This window comes from Vulpes lagopus, chromosome 15, assembly GCF_018345385.1.
Source record: "Vulpes lagopus strain Blue_001 chromosome 15, ASM1834538v1, whole genome shotgun sequence".
Lineage (NCBI taxonomy): Eukaryota > Metazoa > Chordata > Mammalia > Carnivora > Canidae > Vulpes > Vulpes lagopus.
Window position 1 is genome coordinate 3,631,216 of NC_054838.1, and position 22,487 is coordinate 3,653,702.

A 22,487-nucleotide genomic window follows, 5' to 3' on the forward strand; every position below is an offset into this window, starting at 1 on the left:
ATTAGAATCTGAACTAATGTTGTGGTATTGAGGGATGAAGTTAAAAAAAAAAACTGGGAAGAAAAAATTGGAAGTCGCATAAATCACTCAAATGCATGAATTGTTATTAAGATGAGTACAAGAACCTCAAATTAAATGGACTAGCTTAAAGACTCCAATAGTATAGGCTTCCAATGGTGTAAGGAGAATGCCTAGGATTATTACTTAGCTTTTCATATCATAATGCTTTCTTCTCATAAAATTAGCCCATTTCATCCAACCATCAACCCTTCAGTTGAACACTATCCCTAATATCCCCACTCTACCAGCAAGGAAATCAAAGCACAGAGAATCCATGTAACTTGCACAGATTACAAACTTAATAAAGCCTTGGAACCTGTATTCAAACCCAAAAATGTCCATTTCATAGTGTGTGCACTTAACCACTCTGCTACTTCATATTTCTCTGCATTTCAGTGATTGAAGTAGTGTAAGGCCAACAAAGATTTTCCTTTTCTTTTTTTCTTTCTTTCTTTCTTTCTTTCTTTCTTTCTTTCTTTCTTTCTTTCTTCTTTCTTTCTCTTTCTTTCTTCTTTCTTCTTTCTTTCTTTCTTTCTTTCTTTCTTTCTTCTTCTTTCTTCTTTCTTTCTTTCTTTCTTTCTTCTTTCTTCTTTCTTTCTCTTTCTTTCTTTCTTTCTTTCTTTCCTTCTTTCTTTCTTTCTAGATGTATTTCACTCAGGGGCACCTCGGTGGCTCAGCAGTTGAGAGTCCGCCTTCAGCTCAGGATGTGACCCCTGGGAGTTGGAATCGAGTCCCACATTGGGTTCCCTTCAGGGAGCCTGTTTCTCCCTCTGCCTGTGTCTCTGCCACTCTGTGTGTGTCTCTCGTGAATAAATAAATAAAATATTTTTTAAAAAGACGTTCACTTATTTAGAGTGAAAGAAAGACAGAACGCAGTGGGAAGGGGCAGAGGCAGAGGGAGGAAAAAGTCTTAAGCAGACTCTGCAATGCGTGCAGAGCCCTTTGTGCCACTCTACCTCACAACCCTGAGATCACCACCTGAGCTGAAACCAAGATTCCAACACTTAACCAACAGCACAGCCCAGGCATCTCAGCTTTTGCTTTTTTATCAGTCATTACAAGGTTGATGAAAGTGTCATGGAAGATGAAAAAAGAAGTAATAAAAGATAGAAAATTGAGAACATAGGGTCAAAAGAGGAAGATGGATCAGGGGATCAGGGAAGATGGATTTGGGGATAGAAGGCCTCCCCAAAATCAGATATAGTCAAGAGTTTAAAAGATGTGTAATTGACTCTGATTCTTTTTTTTTAAAAAAGATTTTATTCATTTATTCATGACACATACACACACAGACAGAGAGAGAGAGAGAGAGAGAGAGAGAGGCAGGGACACAGGCAGAGGGAGAGGCTGTCTCCATGCAAGGAGCCCAACGTGGGACTCGATACCGGGACTCCAGGATCACACCCTGGGCTGAAGGCAGGCATCAAACCACTGAGCCACCCAGGGATCCCTGACCCTGATTCTTAATACAAAACTCTCATGATATAATATAGACTTGGCCTTGTACAGATCTGGGTCAAAGTTATATATATATATATATATATATATATATGTATATATATATTCAGGTACTTCACTATCTTAGACATCTAACAATTCTTTACAAAAATATTTTATATGATAAAATGCACATAATATAAACCTAAAAACTCTTTTAACTCATTTTTCTCACTTGTGAAATGAGAACAAAATTCTCTACCTTGCTTAATTAAAATGTATGGTAAATTCAGTGATTTCAATAAGTGATCATTTTCCTTTTCTATTTCTCAGGAAAGTTATAATTGAAATGACTCTATAAACAAATCTAATTAGAAAGCTACCTCAACATGAGTTCACATTTTTATTAACACTCAAAGAAGAGCTAATGCATGTAGGCTTCAAGAGGGAAAGACATAAAGAAGCAAAAATCTTTCTAAATTCCACTGCTGTAAAGTACAGGAATTGGTAGCTGAGGAACTTTTTCCTTGAATATCAATTTGGACTGCAAAGAAGCAGAGGTAATAATCACTTTGATTCAGGCAGTCATAGGAAGTCATTGACTCAAACCCTCAATTTATACAAATGAGGCCACTGAGGCCCAACAAGGTTGAAAGAATTGCCTGGTGTCTCACAGCTAGTTAGTGATAGAGGGAAGATTTGAATAGCAATCTCTAGGATGTATGTGATGTTTTGTTTTTTTTTTCTTAAATGCTAAGAGTATACACCAGATGATAGCCTCTTTGAAATAAAAACTATAACAAAATAAGTATAGGGCTAGCAAATAAATACATTCAACACATCAAAAAGGAACAAAACAAAAGCCAAACATCTTCACAATGTGAAAATATTTTGAGTGGGGAATTAGCTACATAATCTCCATGGATACTCATTTGCTCCATGGTGCCACGTAATTAAGGTCATTTTTATTCACAAATGTCCTTTTTGTGACTCACAGTTTTTGTACAGATGCATAACAATAACAATAACAGAGTTATTCCCAAGAATATTAACCAAATAGGCAGATAAGCAAAGACAATCTGCTTTCACACATTTACTTATGAGAGAGAGAATTTTGAACTTAACTGAACTACTTACAATTCCAAAAATATGTCATGTGTTTCTTACTTGAGTCCTTGGTTCTATTGTTTCCATTGTTGCTTGCCTTTGTTGGAATGAGTGGTCAACAGTGCCCTTGATCCACCACAGATATTTAAAAGTCCCTGCCTTATGTAGTTTTCCTCACTCCTAACACCCAAATAACACCTGTAGTTCAGAAGCCTTATCACTTCATCTCTCTTTACTCTCCCCATGACTCCTAGCTAGAGCAATGTCCAGAACCTAGTACATGCAAACATCTTTTATTTTTTTAAAATTTTTTTTTGCAAAAATCTTTTCTAATAGAAAAGTACTTTATATAAGCTGAGCAACAGGCTATCCATAAAATAATTTTTAGGGTAAAATCGGATATGGCGTTTTTTTTTTTTTTTCATTGGTAGGTAATTTGGTTTTAATTTAACTGATATAAAAATCTATCATGAAATATAAACTAATATTAAAGAATGAGACTAAGAATATACATGTGATTAGATTCAAATAGAAATACCAAAGGAGGGATGCCTGGCTGGCTCAGTCAGTGGAATGTGTGACCCTTCATCTCAGGATTGTGAGTTCAAGCCCCAGGTTGGATGTAGAAATTACTTAAAAAGAAAATCTTAAAACAAAACAAAACAAAAAAACTCAAAAGAAACTGATGCACTAATTTGTGTAAATGTGCAGTTTGTTACATACACATATACAAATATATGCAATACATATGAATATGTATGTGCATGAAGGTGTATATATTGCTAATTACATGAAAATGAAATTTAATTTTTTTTGCTTCGTAATGCACATGTATGTTTCATGCACAATGCCTCATATATCTATAAAATATTTGTAGCTACGGAAGTTATCTGCAACCGACCAAATCTAGAAGGAAAAGAAAATCTCTTTTGAGGAATTAAAATAGACATTATGAGGGCTATACACTAAAATCATGCACTTCACTGAAGGAAGAGTTTTATATTAAGAGTCTTCAGGTGAATCCTGCTCGACCTGCTTTTAGAAATAACTCTAAAACATATGGCCATTTATTTTCTCTTCCCATGGAAGATTAGAGTGGAGGCGATTACACTCTCAACAGCAAGAAGTGAAAGGAACTATGGCAGGTGAAATAGAACCTAAATGTGAGAGAAAGAAACACAGAGGCAGAGACAGAGGAGGGGAAAGAGAACTGAGGAATAAAAAGAAGGAAGAAAAGAGAAAATGAAGGTGGAAAGGAGGGAAGGAAGGAAGGAATAAAGAAGCATCTAAGGAATTAATAGAGTAAGAACTTAAATGAAATGAGTAAAGCAGTTTGAGCCACGTAGACTGCAGCCAGTGATGCTGCTCAGGGGAGGACAAACTTGCTCTTGACCTCCTCGGTTCAGTACCTGGGGGCCTGTGAACAACACTGACAACAGACAAAATAACAGGAGTAAAGGCATCCACGTCTATAAATTTTTAATTCTACGTGTAAAGGGACCTCACGACAAGAACTGAATGCCCGGAGACGTGGTGAGATTTGAGAGCAGATAGAGCATCTTAAAAAGGGAAAGGAAGAGGGAGAAAGGCCACTGAAGGGAGAGTAAATGAATTTTAGGAAAGACAAGTGAGTCCTTAGGAGAACAGATGGAAGATATGATGGGTTGTGCCCATGTCTGTCTGAGTGTAGTGCCTACTTTTCTGTGGCCCTGTGATGAGTCAGTCTTCCCTGGGGGATGAGACTTTTGGGGAGAGGATGTATGACAATTGAGGTTTTCTAGGGGGAGGATCTATCTTTAGGTGGATAAGGGGACTTCAGAGGAAGCTCTCCCTGTACTGTGGATTCACAGCTATCTTCAGCCCAGAATAGTCCTTACGTCACTGTGGCACATTTTGGAGCCCTTCACGTGGCAGCTCAATGATTCCTCTGAACATCACCATTTGGTGTCGTGTATATAATAAAGTGCATGATGAGCTTATGTCAAGGAGTCAAGAAAGACCTTTTATTAACGTGTTTTGCTCAGGAAGGTGAGGTATATTGTTATAAATAAAAAAAGTAAATTTTGAACCCAGAAGTGATTAGATGTTTTGGTGTTTAAATATCTAGGATGAAATCGCTATAACACTTGCACACTGACATGGTGGTTAGCAAATGTGCACGTGTGTACTCACCTAATATGGTACTGATTGCTTATTTGTATATGAGTGAAAGTTGAGTATTTAGTATAGTTGCAGACCTATCATGATAGGCTTTCTATGACCCATAAAAGCTCTCGAACATTGCATACTTAACTATAGATCCATCTACAATAGAAGAAAAAAAAGGCCATGTATAATTATTAAGAGTAGACAAGTCCATAAATCCAAGCATTCCCTGGGTAACTGAATAAAGCAAGCTAATCACGGCTACCAATCTACTGAAACCTTTCCATAAGTGACAGGTCAAACTCGCAATCCATCAATCCTTCTTGGAGGTGAAATGGAAACCAAAGCCAGATGAAATAGCTTGTTTTCCTGTTTACAAGAGTTTTCCAGACTTCAGAGCTTATTAAAAATCAGAAGCATCTTTGAGAACAAGCAGATGTTTACTTCTTCTACTAGAAATCGACTGCTTTTCTTATTTTTTTCACCCATTTTTCCTTTGCCCTTTAACTAAACGATGGCCTGAAATATTAGCACAGACCCAGAGATTATAAAATCATGCAGAGTAGAAAGCAAGAATGAAAAAATGGAGTTCAGGATTAAAGATTGATAGAATTCTAATAGGTGTATTATTTAGGATATACTTGTTGTACACGACGCACTCAGCCTTACGCACATCTGAGTTGGCTTTACATCCGTCCACAATGTTGCGTGTGTTTAACTCCTAAGAGTGTCATCCACCATGGTTTTCAGGATGTTTCATATTTCTTTTTCAGGAAAAGAAAATCCTTCATAGTTTTCATTCTCAACAAATTCCTTTACTAAATTCCAGGAAGATATGCCTCTTTGTTTGAAGCTGGACACTCACCTTGGAAGACCGTTATGTTCGCTCCTTCACCAAGAGGGTAGAGTTGTCCTATAGCACTTTTTGAATCAAAGCAATAATTATTTGGGAAAGAGCCAGGGAAAATTCTATCTTCGCTATCTCGAAAGACATTATAACTAGTAATTGTTCTTTCATCACCTGGAATTGAGCTGTTATATTCAGCCGGTAAACCTTTCTGAGCAGGTCCCTGAGTTAATTTCTTTGTTATGCCCTGGAGTTGTAGCAAGGAACCAGAGGATAACATCCTAGCCCCGGCAGAGCATTCAGTACTAAGGGGATTGACAAAATTAAATGTTCCACGAGTCACCAGCTAATCATGTGCAGCTTCAGTAAGGTTTCTGGTAAAGAAGAGAAAGATTATACAAGAAATTCCTGGATTCAGGAGACTCTTACAGTAGAAAGTGAAATTTAAAGTGAGATGTGAATTAGCTGGGGAGAATGTTCCAGAGCTGCTAGGGTGACAGGAAGCTTGTGAGGATGGAAGAATGATATTAAGATTGGTAAGATTGGGAGGGGGGTGCTTGAGTGGCTCAGTTGGGTAAGCCTCTGATTCTTGATTTCTGGGTCATGATCTCAGGGTCATGAGATCGAGCCCCAAGAAGCACTCAGTGGAGAGTTGGCTTGAGATTCTCTCCCTCTGCCCTTCCCATCTCTGTCTCTGTCTCTGTCTCTCTCAAATAGATAAATGGGTAAATATACTTTTAAAATCCTTAAAAAAGAGAGAGAGATTGGTGTGACTGGATCCCAGGGAGTGAAGTGATGGTGGGCTGCAGCACGAGAAGTGGGGGAGATTTTTGCATTTAGAAGGAAAGCAATTGGAAGCCACAGAAACTTGGAGCAGAGTCAGTGGCACTGAAAGTGGATTGGAGGCAAGAGTGGAGACAGGGAGACAAGGTAGGAGGCCATCCGAATCAACTGTTAATGAGAAGATGGTATCTGGCCTTGCATGATAACATAGGTACATGAATGCATCCAAGACAAAATTACAAGTACAATTGCTAGCATATGATTATTGACTAGATATTGTGGTGAGAAAGTGAAAAAAAAAATAGCATCAAGGATGATTCCCAGGTTTTTAGCTTGAGCAAATGAACAGATGATGGTGATGTTAAAAACAACTTAAAAAAAAAAACTGTGAAAGCATAAATAATTAAATTGCCAGATCAGACACAGGAGAATTAAAAGATCTTAGTACTTATTCCAATTTCAAAGACACAACTAATTGAGAGGCACATGTACAGCAGAGAATATATGGCATCTCACCACTGCTCATTCTTCATCTCTTGCAAATTAAGACATCAGTTAAGACATCTCTAATGTGTGTGTGTGTGTGTGTGTGTGTGTGTGTGTGTGTGTATCTCATATCTCACACTAAAATGAAAACATTTTGGTCATTGAATATACTCATTCTCATTCAGACATTTAAATAGTCATCCATGTTCCAGATTCCACGGCTTACTTTTTGTTTGTTTTTGCTAGCTATAACAACTTTAAGTGAACCAGACGTAGCCTGCTAAAACATCTCGTGGACGTGGCCCCTTCTGATGGTACCTACCATTTGTGTCTTTGCCAAGAGGTCTGCCTCTTGGTTATTTTTCTTCCTGAGCATTTCCCATACATGAAGGCAGTCAATTGCAGACCTGCTAATTCTTTCTTACCTACTGTGCATAAAAAACTTGAGCAAATATGTTACTGCTTTGCCAAAGAATATACTGGAAATAAAATGAAGACCCCTTTTTTTTCTACTTTGCTACAGCACTGAAAAGTTCTCTCATAAGCTCTCAGATGCACTGTCATTGATGATATTAACAACCATCTGCAAAATGTAGTATTATCATTTTACAAAAGAGCACTGACACCCAGAAAGGTTAAGTAACCTAAAATAAGTAAACTGTAGAGATAGTTCTTAAGTCCGTTTCTGACTCCTGGTTCAGTATTGTTTTCTCTGTATCACACTGCCTTCATGCTCCTTTGTAAATTGTAAATTTAAGCACTAGCTAAAGAAATGTAAATGTAACATTACTTTTTGAAGGTTGGTTAAGATATATTTGGAAGAAAAAAAGATCCTCAAGTGCCTAGTTTTATTTTAACTGTCATTTTAAGAATCAAGAACCTGCGATTTATGTGTGCACCGAATGGTCGATTCACAATTATTTTCAACTTGCATGAAAACAGAGATGACTTTGAAGTGCATTCTGTAGATTACTGGAAAAGATGAGAAAATATGAAATTGAATCTCACGTGCTAAGGATTATATTATAATGGGAGTTTTTTTGCTGATTGTGTGATCATAAATTCACTTGAAAAATATCTCTAATTTTTCTTTATATCTTCTGAGGTTCCTACTAAGTTTTTAAAAAATCAATAATTGCTATATACCAGTCAACAAATTCAAATCCATGGTATTCTATGGTTTTATACAGTTATTTTCTCTAAGCAAGCTTTTTAGACAAATACAATCATCAGCAATTTTATGGAAGAAAGGGAAATAATGTCTCTGAAGGACAGATTTTATGTGGTGTTGGATTTATATCAACAGTCTGAAGGGTTCAGAGAATGTTTTCAATCAGTTATCCCAGAGCCTCCTAGGAACAATTTAAGATTTCCCTCAGCCACATTATTCTTACTCCAGGGAACCCACACAGGTTTCAACTCAAACAAATCTCTTCAGAATAGATCCCCTTCTTCTTTGTAGAAGAAAGCAAACACTTCCCTCTACTTCATAGATACAAATATGATATATCCTCTGACAACTGCCCTCCCACCAACCAAGAAAACTCTCTCTCTCTCTCTCTCTCTCTCAATCTCTCTCTAATCCTGCTTGTCATGGACAGCATATCTACCTCCACTATACAAATAAGGATCCATCTACAGAGTTAATTCTAAGAGTTATTTTTTGTTTGTTTGCTTTGTGTTTGTTGAACTGCGCACAATTTATATAGCAGTCGGACACTTACTTCAGCTTTGTCCTTGGACCTCAAGCTTCTGGCATTAAAAATAGGAGGGCATTAGCGTATTTCTGGTTAATTATGTTTTACCCCTCAAAAATATAATTAATATAGCAAGCTAAAATGGCCATAATTAGTACAGTAATTACTCTAATAAGTAAGAAACCAACAAAGCAAGGAAATGAAAGCAAGGACAAGTTCATTAAACACCACCATAACCATAAGCTGTCAATGAATCTTGAGTAGGAGGATCGTCTTATTTCCTGTTGAGAAGTGTTCCCTGTGATAGAGTTCAGAACATGTTATTCAAAAATACGGCACCTTGGCATATAGAAATTTCAAGCAAAAGGAATTTGAGAAATGGCATGTGCAGGAAGGGCTTTCTGGCCTTTCCATGTAGCAGGTCATAAAAGTTAGGATGGACTTTTTGATATTCTCCTGAAGCAAGTCATAAAACCTTTATGTGAGAGATGACCTCCCTACATCTGAAGGACAGGAGCATCCTTCTATGAAAATAAAGGATACAAGGAGGAATCTGAATGAACAAGCCTTGCCCCAATTACTGCGTCTAGCTCACCTTTGTCATACTGTACTTTCCATGATGTCCCCACTCTTTGTCAAACCTAGCATGAAAACACTGAGATGTACCTGTGTCTTTGGATGTTCATTTTCTTAGGAAGGCTCCTGTGTCATGTAAAACTTATATGGACCTAATTTGTATGCTTTTTCTCTTGTTAATATTTCTTTTGTTATGGAATCCCAGTCAGTAATTTGAAAGAGTAGAGAGAAAAGATAAGTCTTTCCTCTCCTGCAGTTTCTGGTGACCAGGAAAGGCTGTCTGGAACACCGCACTCACTCTGTAGCAGGCAGTTGAAATTTTGGGAAAACTAGCAGGAACCAGTAAAGGATAATAATTCTTACCAAAGTCAACTCTTCTGGATCTCTGTAGTGCCCAGTTGAGAGGCAAATGTAAAACTTTCATGCTGTCTCTTCCTTTTGAATTCAGATTAATGGGAGAAAAATATTGTCAACATTAGGTTTTTGGATGGTGACTCTGGTTACATTTGGTTTGGGTGCATGCATTGGTTATCCATTTATTCCTCCAAGCGGCAACTATTGCTTTTTCGTGTGTTTATTTTGTTTTGTGTTCTCAAAGCTTGGTTATGTTTCTGCCTGTCAGGGCATGCAAGTTGTCAGTTCTGTGCTCAGGAAAACAACCATCAGGTCGGGGACCCCAAGAATATGGTCAGTAAAGCCATTATAGGAGCCCTAGATGACTCCAGTTGAGCATAAAAGTATGATAGTAACATTAACTCAGAAAGAGAGTTGATATATACAAATAGCCACAAAGAAAGGCCTCCAGCCAGATAGCACTCACTTTAATGTCAAATACTAGCAACTGAAACAGTAATTTAATTAATTGTCCCTGAGTTTTTTTAAAACATAGGGTATTTCAGTTTATTAATGTGTTTATTAGTTTGTTTTAATTACTTATTAGCTAACATTTGTAAATTGATTATTTTTCCCTTCCTGCACTTCCATAGAATTATAATTAGGTTTCTCGTCAAGCATTTCTGGCTATTATTCAAGCTACTTCAAATAATGTTTGGTTTTACATGTCTCAGAATTAAATCAATAAAACCCCAAATTTAAGGCATTTTTGCTAAAAAGGCATGTTGAAGATGGGGGAATAGCAGGAAATTAACTGCTACTCTGAGTATCTACTTCTGACAGTGACAGGATAGCATAATAGTTAAATGGAAGCTAAATTTAAAACTTATGGTGGTTGAATTAAGGTAATGCCAACGAGTACAGAGGAAATGTGGAGAAATATGGCATCTGTTTTGCAGACGTATTTTTTTAAATTGCACTGGTTACTCACAGTTAGAATTGAAAATATTATTTTAATGCATATATTCTATTTAGGAATGCATCCAGGAAGGAAGGAAGCTCGTGTGATTTGTGGTTTGTCAAGTAAAACCAAGATGTTATGTGAAATAAATATATTCTAGAGATCTGTGTGCAATGTTGTGGCTATTTTTAACTATAATGGATTGTGAACTTAATAGTTTGTTAAGGGGGTAAACTTCATGTCAAGTGGTCTTATCACAATAAAGTAATATTAATAACAATGATAATAATGGATTGTGATCTACAGAAAAAAGAAATATCCTCAATTCCACACTGACATACATACATACATAAATAAATAAATAAATAAATAAATAAATAAATAAATAAATAAATAAATCAGATTCTTTTTTAGTAGATTTCTAATTAATATAGGTAGAAGAAATGATAAAAATATTCACCCTTTAAGAAACACCAAACTAACACATCCTAAAACTATCACAATAAATAGAATACTCACATATTCTTGAAGTGTCTTCCGATAAAGTATCTTAAAATCCGAAGTGGAAATTAGTTAACTTTATAATTAAAAACACAGAGCCATCACCTCAACCATATGATCAAAGGCAACAACACCCGTAATTAGACACACTGACATTATGTCTACCTATATGATGCATGAAGAAGGTACTCAATATCAGTTCTGTGATACTTTTTGGCAAAAAAAAAAATACATTTTTAGACATGAATAAACAGCAGACAGACCCAAACTGAGTGGTCGTCTGAGAAGTAATAGTCCGCTACCTTTCAAAATGGTCAGTCATATAGACAAAAAAGATGGTGACATTTTCCAAGATGGAAGGAGACTAAAGAGGCAGAAAAACTATACTTAAGATGTGGGACCCTGGATTATTGGCATTTGTTCTATGGTTGTGTAAGATGTAATATTTGAGAAGTAGGTGAAGGGCAGACAGAAATATACTGTTTTTGCAACTTTTCTTATAAGTTTGAATTATTGTAAAAGGGAAAAATGTCATTTTGAGAGCTCTCCTTAGTCCTTAGAGACAAATGATAGTACGGAAACAAAATTATAGCACATACTAATAGGTTATGAATTGAAATATTAATTTAATAGACATGAGCATGCATGGATATTTATAGGGAGAAAAATAAAAATCAAAGTACTAAGATGCATAACTTTTGGATGAAATAAAAAACATTAATGGAATTAATTGAATATATAATGATTATATAATGGAATTAATAAAATATATCTTTGATAAAAGGTTAGACTTTGTCGCATAATGCAGTTTTTGTCTAGTAATTATTATTCCCATGTGTGTCATTACAATCATTAGAACATGGTTGTGTGACTGGTTCAGTTGGTTAAGCATCTGACTCTTGATTTCAGCACAGATCACGATCTCAGAGTTCAGATCTCAAGGTCATAAGATCAAGCCCCATGTTGCCCAGCATGGAGCCTGCTTAAGATTCTCTCTCCCTCTCCATCTACCCCCATCCTCCACTCATGAGTTCTTTCTCTTTCAAAATAATAAAAAAAGAACAAATAAATAGATAGATAGATGGTAGGTAGATAGATTACTTAACTATCCTTAGAACATAGTTTTCTATTGTAGACTTGCCTATTTTATTTTCTCCCACCTTCTAACCTGGGTAACCTCAAGATCTTAGCTTAACAACAGCCATCTAGATCTACGCCAATACCTCTTTCCCATTTCCAGATACTTTCCGAGGATAATGTTAGGTACTCTCATGCAAGAATTGGAAGAATGTACTAGATATCAAGAAAGCCTAATAAGCCACCAATATATTGGTTATTACAAGGGCCCTACCCCTAACATATTCATGAAATATGTATAGGTTATTTTAGATTACATAAGGAGTCATTTTCATAGCTATTTTTTAAAGATTTTATTTTTTAAGTAATCTCTACACCCGTCATGGGGCTTGAACTCACAACCTTGAGATGAAACATCACATGCTCTATAGACTGAGCCATCCAGGCACCCCCACAACTATTTGTTAAGAAAAAATATGCTTTTTTGCTAGCAATAGTAATCCCTGTTAAGTGTTAGATTTGCCAGATACCAATATTTTGCTAGTGACGTGTAATTATTAATGGTGTATGATGTGTGTGGATGATAGGGCCACTGGGCAAAGAGATTCTTTACAAGATTTTCATATTCTTAAAAACAATTGACTTAATGCAATTTTTACTTAAGATGAGTTAGCTGGGGGCCACCTGAGTGGCTCAGTCTGTTAAATGTCTGCCTTCAGCTCAGATCATGACCTCTGGGTCCTGGGATCAAGTCCCACGATGGGCTTCATGCTTAGTGGGGGCTTTGCTTTTCCCTCTGCCTCTACCCCCTGTTTGTGTGCTCAGGTGCTTGCTCTCCCTCTCTCTCTCTCTCTCCCTCTTTCATATTCTCTCTCAAATAAATGAATAAAATATATATTTCTTTATAAGAGGAGTTCATTGGCACCCATAGTAATCGCTTAAGGAGGGATACAATTTTTTTTTTTTTTAATTTAACAAAGAATTGAATTACAAAATGCTTTCTGCTCTGAAGGAGGGCTTGGATATGATCTTACAAAGGAAAAACTGCTTAGGCCAAGGGCAGAAAGTACAACCTAAAATCTTTTCTTATAAACAAGAATGATTTTTTTGTCACAGGGCAAACTCCTTGTTACTGTAATAAGTTAGGTTGTCTTCATAGTCATAGCATTTCAGAACTGAAAGCAACCTTACACGTCATCCCATCCAGTTACTTGATTATAGAAACAAGAAACGGCCTCAGACAGGTTAACTAATTTTCCCAGAGAGGCATCAGAAACTTTCGATTGTCGTATCACACAAAATAATAATATTTCTAGTTATAATGATGCTTCCTAATCATGCTTTTCACCCATTTTCGGTGTGCCCCCGTCCACACTGCTTCAGTTAGTGGCTCTTTAAACTGTACAGCACGGGTCAGAATTCATTTTACATATTTTAAAAAACTGGTCTGAAAGTGAGGTTTGAAATTAAAGGTGGCAAATGTTACCTATGCTCTTTTGATTTATGGAAATGAGAAAGGGCCTAAGGCTGGGAGAGGTCAAATCTCTTTATTCATAAAGCCGAACAGTAGGGTTAACTCTCAGCATTGACCTTCTTAATACTCTTGTATTTAAGGCATCATGTGCTATTAAGGGAGACTTATTTGTAAAATTCCACTTACAATTCTCTGCCTCAGTGTCCTGGAACCTTTTTATCTGTCAATCAGCACCAAAAGTATTTTTAAGCATCTATTTTTGTGCCCAGAAAAGTGCTAACTGCTGAAGTTATGACAGAAAGTAACTGAAACAGGATCCCTGTTCTCTTCCAGTGTATAGTCTAGTAGGGCATCATAAAATAGCAAAAAGCTATTGCTACATAGTTTTATCTGGAATCTGATATGCTAAGTACATTACACTGTGGTAGCATAGAGGAGGGGCCATGGACCAGTAGACTCTTTCTGAAATAACGATGCGTAAGGAACCAACACAACGTTCTATGGCTTGATTTCTATTTCCATCCATAATGGAGTAGCTGATTTCAGAATAGCTGGCCCATTTTAAGTATCCAGAAAGCTGTTAAAGGTAAGGCAGGGACTTCTGGGGAAGAGGGCAGGGTTCGAGGATTTTAAGCTCACCTCCTCCAGGGGTATAACTAGATAACCCCTACCTCAGTATAAATAACCTAGAAAATAACCCAAAGACTAGAAGAACAGATTCCATAATTAATATAGAAGAGGCCATGAGGAGGAGGGTAGGGAGGGTGGAGCTGTGATAGGGAGCCAAGTGGACTCCTAGACTGTCCATGGGAGGGAGGACCAGCAGGAATGGAGAGGAGAGAGGAACAGAGCCTCACTCCAGGTGCGGGGGACCAACATGGGAAGATGAATTCCTTGTAACGTTTGGCTTTGGAAACCAGGAGGGGCCTAGCAATCCGTGGAACTTAATACCTAGAAGTTTGAAAATTAGCTGGCTAGGCTCTGGGAGTGTTAGGGGGCAGAGTCCTGACCTTTGAAGAGCCAGCGCAACTAAGAACCACAGGTAATGAACAGCATGGAAGCAGCAGTCTGAAAAAACACCTGAGCTACTTGGAAGGAAATGTACTGACTAATCTCAGAGCTTGTTCTGGAAGGGAGGGGATCTTTGGGGAACTTCTCCAAGAACAAAAGAGCTGGCGAGTGCCGATTTGCTCTCCTTCTCAACAGGTGTTGGTGAAGATGTGGAGAGAAAGGAACCCTCTGCTCTGTCGGTAGGAATGCACAGTGGCTCAGGCGTTGTGGAAAATGGTGTGGAGGTTCCTCAAAAAATCAAAAATGGAATTACCATATGATCCAGTAATTGCACTACTGGGCATTCACCTAAAAAAATACACATACACAGACACAGACACTAATTCAAAAGATATATTCACTCCCGTGTTTATTGCAGCATTATTTATAATAGCCTAATAAGGATGCAGCCCAAGTGTCCACGGATCAATCAAGGGTTAAAGAAGAAGTGGCATATACAGTGGAATATTGGCTACAAAAAAAGAATGAAATCTTGCCATTTGCAACAACATGGATGGATCTAGAAGGTACAATGTGAAGTGAAATAAGTCATCAAAGAAAGGCAAATGCCACATGATTTCACTCATATGTGGAATTTAAGAAACAAAATAAACAAAGAAAAAAGATGTAAACCAAAAAAAAAAAAACACAAAAAAACTTAAGTATAGGGTACAAACCAGGGGTGACCAGAGGGAGGTGGATGGGAGGATGGGTGAAATAGGTGAAGGGGATTAGAGTACATTTCTCACATGAGCACAGAGTGGTATATAAATTGTTGAGTCACTGTATTGTACACCTGACACGAATGTAGCATCGTACATTAACTGTGCTGGAATTAAAATTTACAAACTTCATAAAAAAAGATATTGCAAAAAAAATGATGTTGCAAACATGTCGGCATTCTATATTATGTGATGCTACATCTTTTTAAGGTATCACCATTACAATTGTGGCTCTTTCTTTTTAAGATTTTATTTAATTGGGGGGGGGAGGCAGAGAGCAAGAGAGCACACCAGCCATGGGGGAGGGCCAGAGGGAGAAGCAGACTCCCCTCTGAGCAGGAGGCCTGACCCAGGGCTCCATCCCAGGACCCTGGGGTTGAGACCTGAGCCGAAGGCAGCCGCTTAACTGACTGAGCCACCCGGGTGCCCCAAATTGTGGCTCTTGTTACACATCCCCAGGGCTTTATATTTAAGGAACTCAGCTGATTCCACAGCCTGCTTTCTGTGGGTCCTGAGGAATAGATTTTCAATTAGGATTTTACAGGATGCCAAAACTACTGAAGAGAAAAAAATGGTGTGAAATATCTCTACTTTCCCACAAGCAACTAAGTCATATTTGATTGACTGATTGATTGACGTTCATTTTACCAAGTTAATAACAATTACAGTGTGGTCACTCTCAAGAGAATCACAGAGGGCAGGGCCGTGTCTGACCTCCGTCGGGGGGTGTACTCTATCCCACTTCCTGGGCTAAGCTTCACTTCCGTCTTCCCCACTTTATACTGATTTCTTCAAGTAGGACAAAACTGACACCACTAAAATTCACATTACTTATATTGCTAAGCATAAAATCTGAGTTTACTCAAGCCAATTAGCCAAAATTATAGGCTATAATTATCTCTAAACATTATCTTATAAGTAATACTTAATGGTTTCTGATAGGCAATGACATGACTAAAGAATCCCTCACAGCTCTGAAACCTACAGTTTCTGTTGCAACTCAGCAATCATCCAAAGATGAAGAGGTCTCTTCCTTCTTTATGCATAGTTAGCTTTGGAATTAATAATTTTCCTTCCTAGAAACGAACCACTTTTTACATAAGGTTAGAGAACCCTCTCAGGCACATCTCAGAAAAAAAAAAAATCTGTGCAATTACAGGGAATGAGAAATACTTCTTTATAGTTGCCCAACCTTTTGTCCCATAGTTTCTGTGATTTTAAAATGAGAAACTGTAAGAATTAAATGAGACAGTTTGTAGAATTGCAGACGAAATCACGATTCATATCAAAAGTAAAGGACCTTAGGTAAGTCAAAGACAAAAACCGGGCAAGTAAGGGAATTGGTCTTAGAAGGCTACTGTCATAGGGTGAGGCTCCGTATCCAAAGATTACAGGGTCTTGGGGGAGGCGGGTTTGCCTTCTGCTTTCATAGGGAGGAGTATGCAGATGGTTACAGGAGGGCGATTGATAAGAAAAGGCTTAATCTCAGTCAGCTGAAGAGAAAATACTTACCATTGTGTCTAGCTGGTTACAGGAAATCAAGCAGCCTAGTCTTTCTGCAAATTCCTTTCAGGGGCTGTTATGGTTGCACCGGGCCTAGTGCATAGAGAGCATTTAATATGATTTCTCCATCATTCTCATTGGTATATCTGTCATAACTTGAGGAAATCGGCTCCTGAGTTAGATTCTCCTCTCCACCCCCGCCCTCCCCAACAGAGCATAGAATAAACTCTTTGTCTACGTTGCTCATATGGGAAGAGTAGTGCCCTCCTCATGTGTTCTCTCCCAGGGACTCCATGACCTGCTGTTACCTGCTGATCCTTACCTCCTAGAGATGAGTCATCAGAGAAATAGTTGCCAATAAAGACTTGTTTAGATACCCCAAGCATTTGGGTAGGTGTCACTATCTTCCCAGGACCCTGTAATTTATCTACACTTATTTCTCTGAGTGATTCCGTCAGTGAATGAGGAAGTATGTGTGCTACGAGACAGCTTAACTGCCTACAGGCAGTGCAATAAATAAACGAATGCAGCTCACTTTGTAGACGTAAATCATTGTCATGATTCTATTTGAATGCAACCTTGTTTGCCTTAAATTGTTTGATCCAGTACAGGCAGTGATTCAACCAGCAGGTTGTTCTTGAATAGCCTAGGAATGCAGGCTGAAATTACTCTGCAGAATAAATTTCTCTTAATGTCTTTTTATCCTAAGTAATATTCATTTTTACAACTTCCATTTAAAAAATGGATAATGTAATGTCTCCCACATACCATGTTCTCAGCTGCAATTTTCAAAAGAATGAGTTCTACAAAAATTGTCCCCAAAGGGGTAACTATAGTTTGTTTAAATTAGTTTTAAAATAGATCTTAAAATATAGTTTTGAATCACTACCTGTCTCTCCATTGGCTCACATCTACGGTCACATTTACAACACCTCCCATGTATAGTATAAGTCAATTTCGGGATTGCCTTTGGGGAATTATCATGATTCAAGACCCTCATTCCGACATGACCCTCATTCACAACAAAACAAAATTTGTCAGCCCCAAGGTCCCTCATTAAATCTTCAAATTACTTTACAAGTAGAATTAAAATTCGTATTTAAATAAATTGTCCTTCAGATATAAGGCTGTAATATGCACATAACTGTAAAATGAAAGCCAACAATGCTTCTATAATTAAGAAGTTTTGAGTTGCATTAAAACTAACAGGAAGATTGGAATAAGATGTTCACATTACAGTTCTGTCATTTCCAGGAATATAGCATTTGGATGAATGAATTATTCTTTTTGTATTTCAATTTTTTTGATAAAATATAAGAATATTGAAATATAAGATACAAAAGTAAAATGGTATAAGTCATGCAACATAATTATAATGCGAATAGTACAAATAGTCTAGCTGGAGTGCCTGGCTGTCTGAGTCAGTTAAGTGACTCATGGTTTCAGCTCAGGTCATGTATTCAGGGTCATGGGATTGAGCCCCGTGTGGGGTCTGCCCTTAGCCTGGAGTCTGCTGAAGATTCTCTCTCTCACTCCCTCTTCCTCTGCTCTTCCCCCTGCTTGCTCTTGCTCTTTCTAAAATAAATAAAATCTTTAAACACACACACACAAATAAATAATGCTTGCTGTTCTCTTTCTATACATAGTGTATATAGTATATATGTATCCACAGTACAAAAAGTGTATGTATATATATTTCATATAGCGTCTATATATATATAACATCAACTATTATGTATATGAGTCATAGGTAACAACAGTGAGTAATATGAGTAATAAATAATGATTTTTATGTATATAGTATACATGTAAATAGTATTATATATATATATATATATATAGCTATTTATAAAATCTCTCTATATAAAACTTCTCTTGCTTTTAAGAGGTCACCTAATATGACACTGACGCTGACTACTTGAGTGAAGTCATAAAAACATTATTATCCTTTTAAACTGTTAATACAGTGACTCTGAATCATATATACTCCTAACACTTTTAGAAATAGACCACTCTTGGTGATAGATATAAGAAGGGGAGTGTAAATTTAGGGAAAATAAATAAGGTATGTTAGAAAACTTCTTCTGGTTGTATAGAGAACTAACAAGAATTGAAACACAGCCTTTCGTTTGGAATTAAAAAAAACTTTGAAATAAATCAAAGAATGTTGGGAATTGTAAATTTACACTTGTCAAAGAGAAAGAAATAGAGAAAACAAAAGTGAAAGAAATAGAGAAAACCTATTTATTAGGTTGCAATGTTTTTGTAAGCACTGGTGAGATCTGGCATGAAGTTGCCACGAAGATAGGTGAGGCTTATATCCCTCTACATTTCAAAGGAAATGGGATCTCTGGCTGCTGTTTGTCAACAGAAACTCTCATTCATCTACACATGGCAACTGTGGGAGACCAGATTTTTTTATCTAAGGACCAATTTTGGACAATTCACATCTTTATCAAGTTGAGACATCCAAATGAGAACAATATGTGTCTCCATTTTCTCAGATACCATCTAATTTCTTTTATCGGTATTCATATTTTTCAGCATACAGACTTTACTTGTGTTTTTCCTTTGATTTTACCTAATATTACTTTTTTTCAGATATTTTAACTATTATTTAAAAAATTTGGCTTCCTTTACATTGCCGGTATGTAGAAATACAATTAACTGTTTTTGTGTACTGACTTTGTAGCTATTATCTTCCTTAACATACATTGATTTTAAGAGTGTTTTTGTTTTTATTTTTAATTGGTTGACATTTATCTAGATATACAACCGTAATATCTGTAAATAGAAAAAATAAATGTTTTACTTCCAATCTTTGTAACTTATATTTCTTTTTCTTGTCCTATTACATTGCCTAAGACTTTGAGTACAATGTTAAATGGGAATGAAGTGCCTTCCTCCAACTTTCTGGATAAACCATTTACCCTTTAATCATGAAATATGATGTTAGCTATAGTTTTCTATAGATGACATTTTGCTACAAAGGGATGATTTCTGTGTATTCTTAGTTGATCAGAATTTTTATCAGAAATGGATATTGCATTTTATGAAATGCCTTTTCTGTATTAATTGATAGGATCATTTATTTATTTTTTCTTCTTCACACTATTATTACATAAGTTTACGGTGACTAAATTTCACACATTCAGTTGACATTGCATTTCTGGGGTAAATTTTACTTGATTATGGTACATGTTTCTCTTCATAAATTGCTATTGTATCTTTTTCTCTTCATATCTATTCATATATTCTCTTCACATACTACTCTTTCATATGTTTTCTCTTCATATATTTTGTTGTTGGTTTACATATTGTTGAAGGTTTCATGGTTATAGTAACAAGGGATATTTGTCTATACTTTTCTTTTTTGTACTGTTTTTAACTTTGAATCAGAACTTATAAAATGAGATGGGAAGTTTTTACTTTTTATTCTTCCATTCTCTGGAAGAAATTGTTTAGAGCTAGTGCTATTTATCTTTAAATGTTGATAAAATTTTCCAGGGAAATCATCTGGGTCTTGATTTTAATCTGAAGGATAAAATATGAATTCACTTTTAATCTATATGAATATTGATGTCATCTATTTATTCTTCAGTGAGTTTTGACATTTTATAGTCTTTGAGGCTTGGGTACATTTTTAAAAGTTATCCAACTTGTGTTTTTGTTGTTTCCTATATTATCTTGTAAATGTCCTAGAGATCTGTAGGAATATTTCTTCTTTCAGGACTCATAATTTGTGTTTCCTCTCCTTTCTATTTATAAGTTTTCCTAGATACTTATCATTTTTGTTTTATCTTTACAATAAACTGACTTTTTTATTGCACTTATTTTCTCTTCGGTTTCTTTCTGTTTTCACATTCATTGATGTCTACTATCTTTAACATTGTCTTAAGTCTTCTAATTTGGGTTTTTTTTTGCTCTTCTTTAGTTTCTTCAGGTGGAGCCTTAGATTCTAGAAGCAGCTTATAGAAACAGATCTACTTCTTTAATCTTGTTGATTTTCTTTCCATGATTGCTATCTCTTACTGAGAAAGGAGTTTTAAAGTTTCCCAACTACAATTTCAAATTTGTTTTTATTGCTTTTCTTTACTATTTTCTGTGAAGAGTTCTGGTAGTAGATTGCTTCACAATTGAAGTTCAAGTTGGAGTTATATCCGAATTGATGTCATCCTGCCATGAATATGGTAGCTGGGTTCAGAATGTAAGTTTATTTTCAGCGTAGACAAAAATAGATACTCAGTGGAACAAAGAGTTGGTTGTATTGGGATTCACTGTTGCCCTCCATTTCTTTTTTAAATATTTATTTATTCATGAGAGACACAGAGAGAGAGGCAGAGACACAGGCAGAGGGAGAAGCAGGCTCCATGCAGGGATCCCTGAGCTGAAGGCAGATGCTCAACCACTGAGTACACAGGTGTCCCTGTTTCCCTTCATATAAATTCACCTCTTCTGTGATCCAGAAGAGTGAAGTCTGCGGGCTGCAACATCTGGGTTCTCTTGACCTCTGGCTTCCAGGTTGGATTAATGGGAGAATCTGGAAGAATATAGTGGATGTGGGTGGAGAAATTTTCAGGTATTGATATTGATCCCTGCATTCTGTTTTTGATATTCCCTTACTGCCTTGCCTGAGTGCCTGATAGTTAGTTACTTCGTTCTGAGACACCATCTTCTGTGGGATACTTCCTCCTTATTGTTTCCTATATTAACTCTGTTTCCTCTTTTTTCTCCTCCAGGCCTAGATGTGGTCAAAACTTATTTTAGGAATAAGACACAAGAAAGTTGCAAGAAGTGTATTAAGTGAATGATTAATTAATGGAAGGCCAACATCACAAGCCCATGTACTAATTTCAAAACACAACCAATCATGGAAAAATCTCTGAAAAGGTACAGAAGAGCCTGGGAGGATTTGGGAGTATTCTTTGATACTTTTGTAATAGTGTAGTGGGTATTAATAGTTAAATTTAAAGTTAATAATTTGTTATCACCTTCTAATTTTTCTCTGTCCTACGATCACACAGTAGAAAATAGCCATTTTTTATTGTCACTCCTTATTTTTCTTACCAATGAAGTTTGCTAACATAGACAAATGAGGTCATCCAGAATTCCTGAAACATAAGATCACTTTACTTTTCTTTCTGATGTGATATATCTCATATCTTGGTGTGAACTGATCTGTGACTTTCGATGCAGAAGTTATCATTCAAGCCAAGGATGCAGTCATTCTAGAGGTATTACAGTTAGAGAACTTGAAAAAAAATCTCTTTGGATGGGCAAATGGAGTTTTACCCCATTAGTATTGCTGTGCACAAAATACTTAGTTGCTTGTGTCTTTCATTCAATTACTTTCTGTATAATAAATGAAATTTCTCGGGATCCCTGGGTGGCGCAGCGGTTTGGCGCCTGCCTTTGGCCCAGGGCGCAATCCTGGAGACCCGGGATCGAATCCCACATCAGGCTCCTGGTGCATGGAGCCTGCTTCTCCCTCCGCCTGTGTCTCTGCCTCTCTCTCTCTCTCTGTGACTATCATAAATAAATTAAAAAAAAAAATTAAAAAAAAAATAAATGAAATTTCTCCACCTGAAAAATTCAAAACTACTAAAGAAGAAAAAAGTGTGGGGAACAGATTCTCAGATAGATGTGGTTTTTTGAAGCAGATACTGAAGTAATGTTTAATTGTGCTATAAATTTTATTTCACTGTAAAATTTGCTTTCCATACACTAT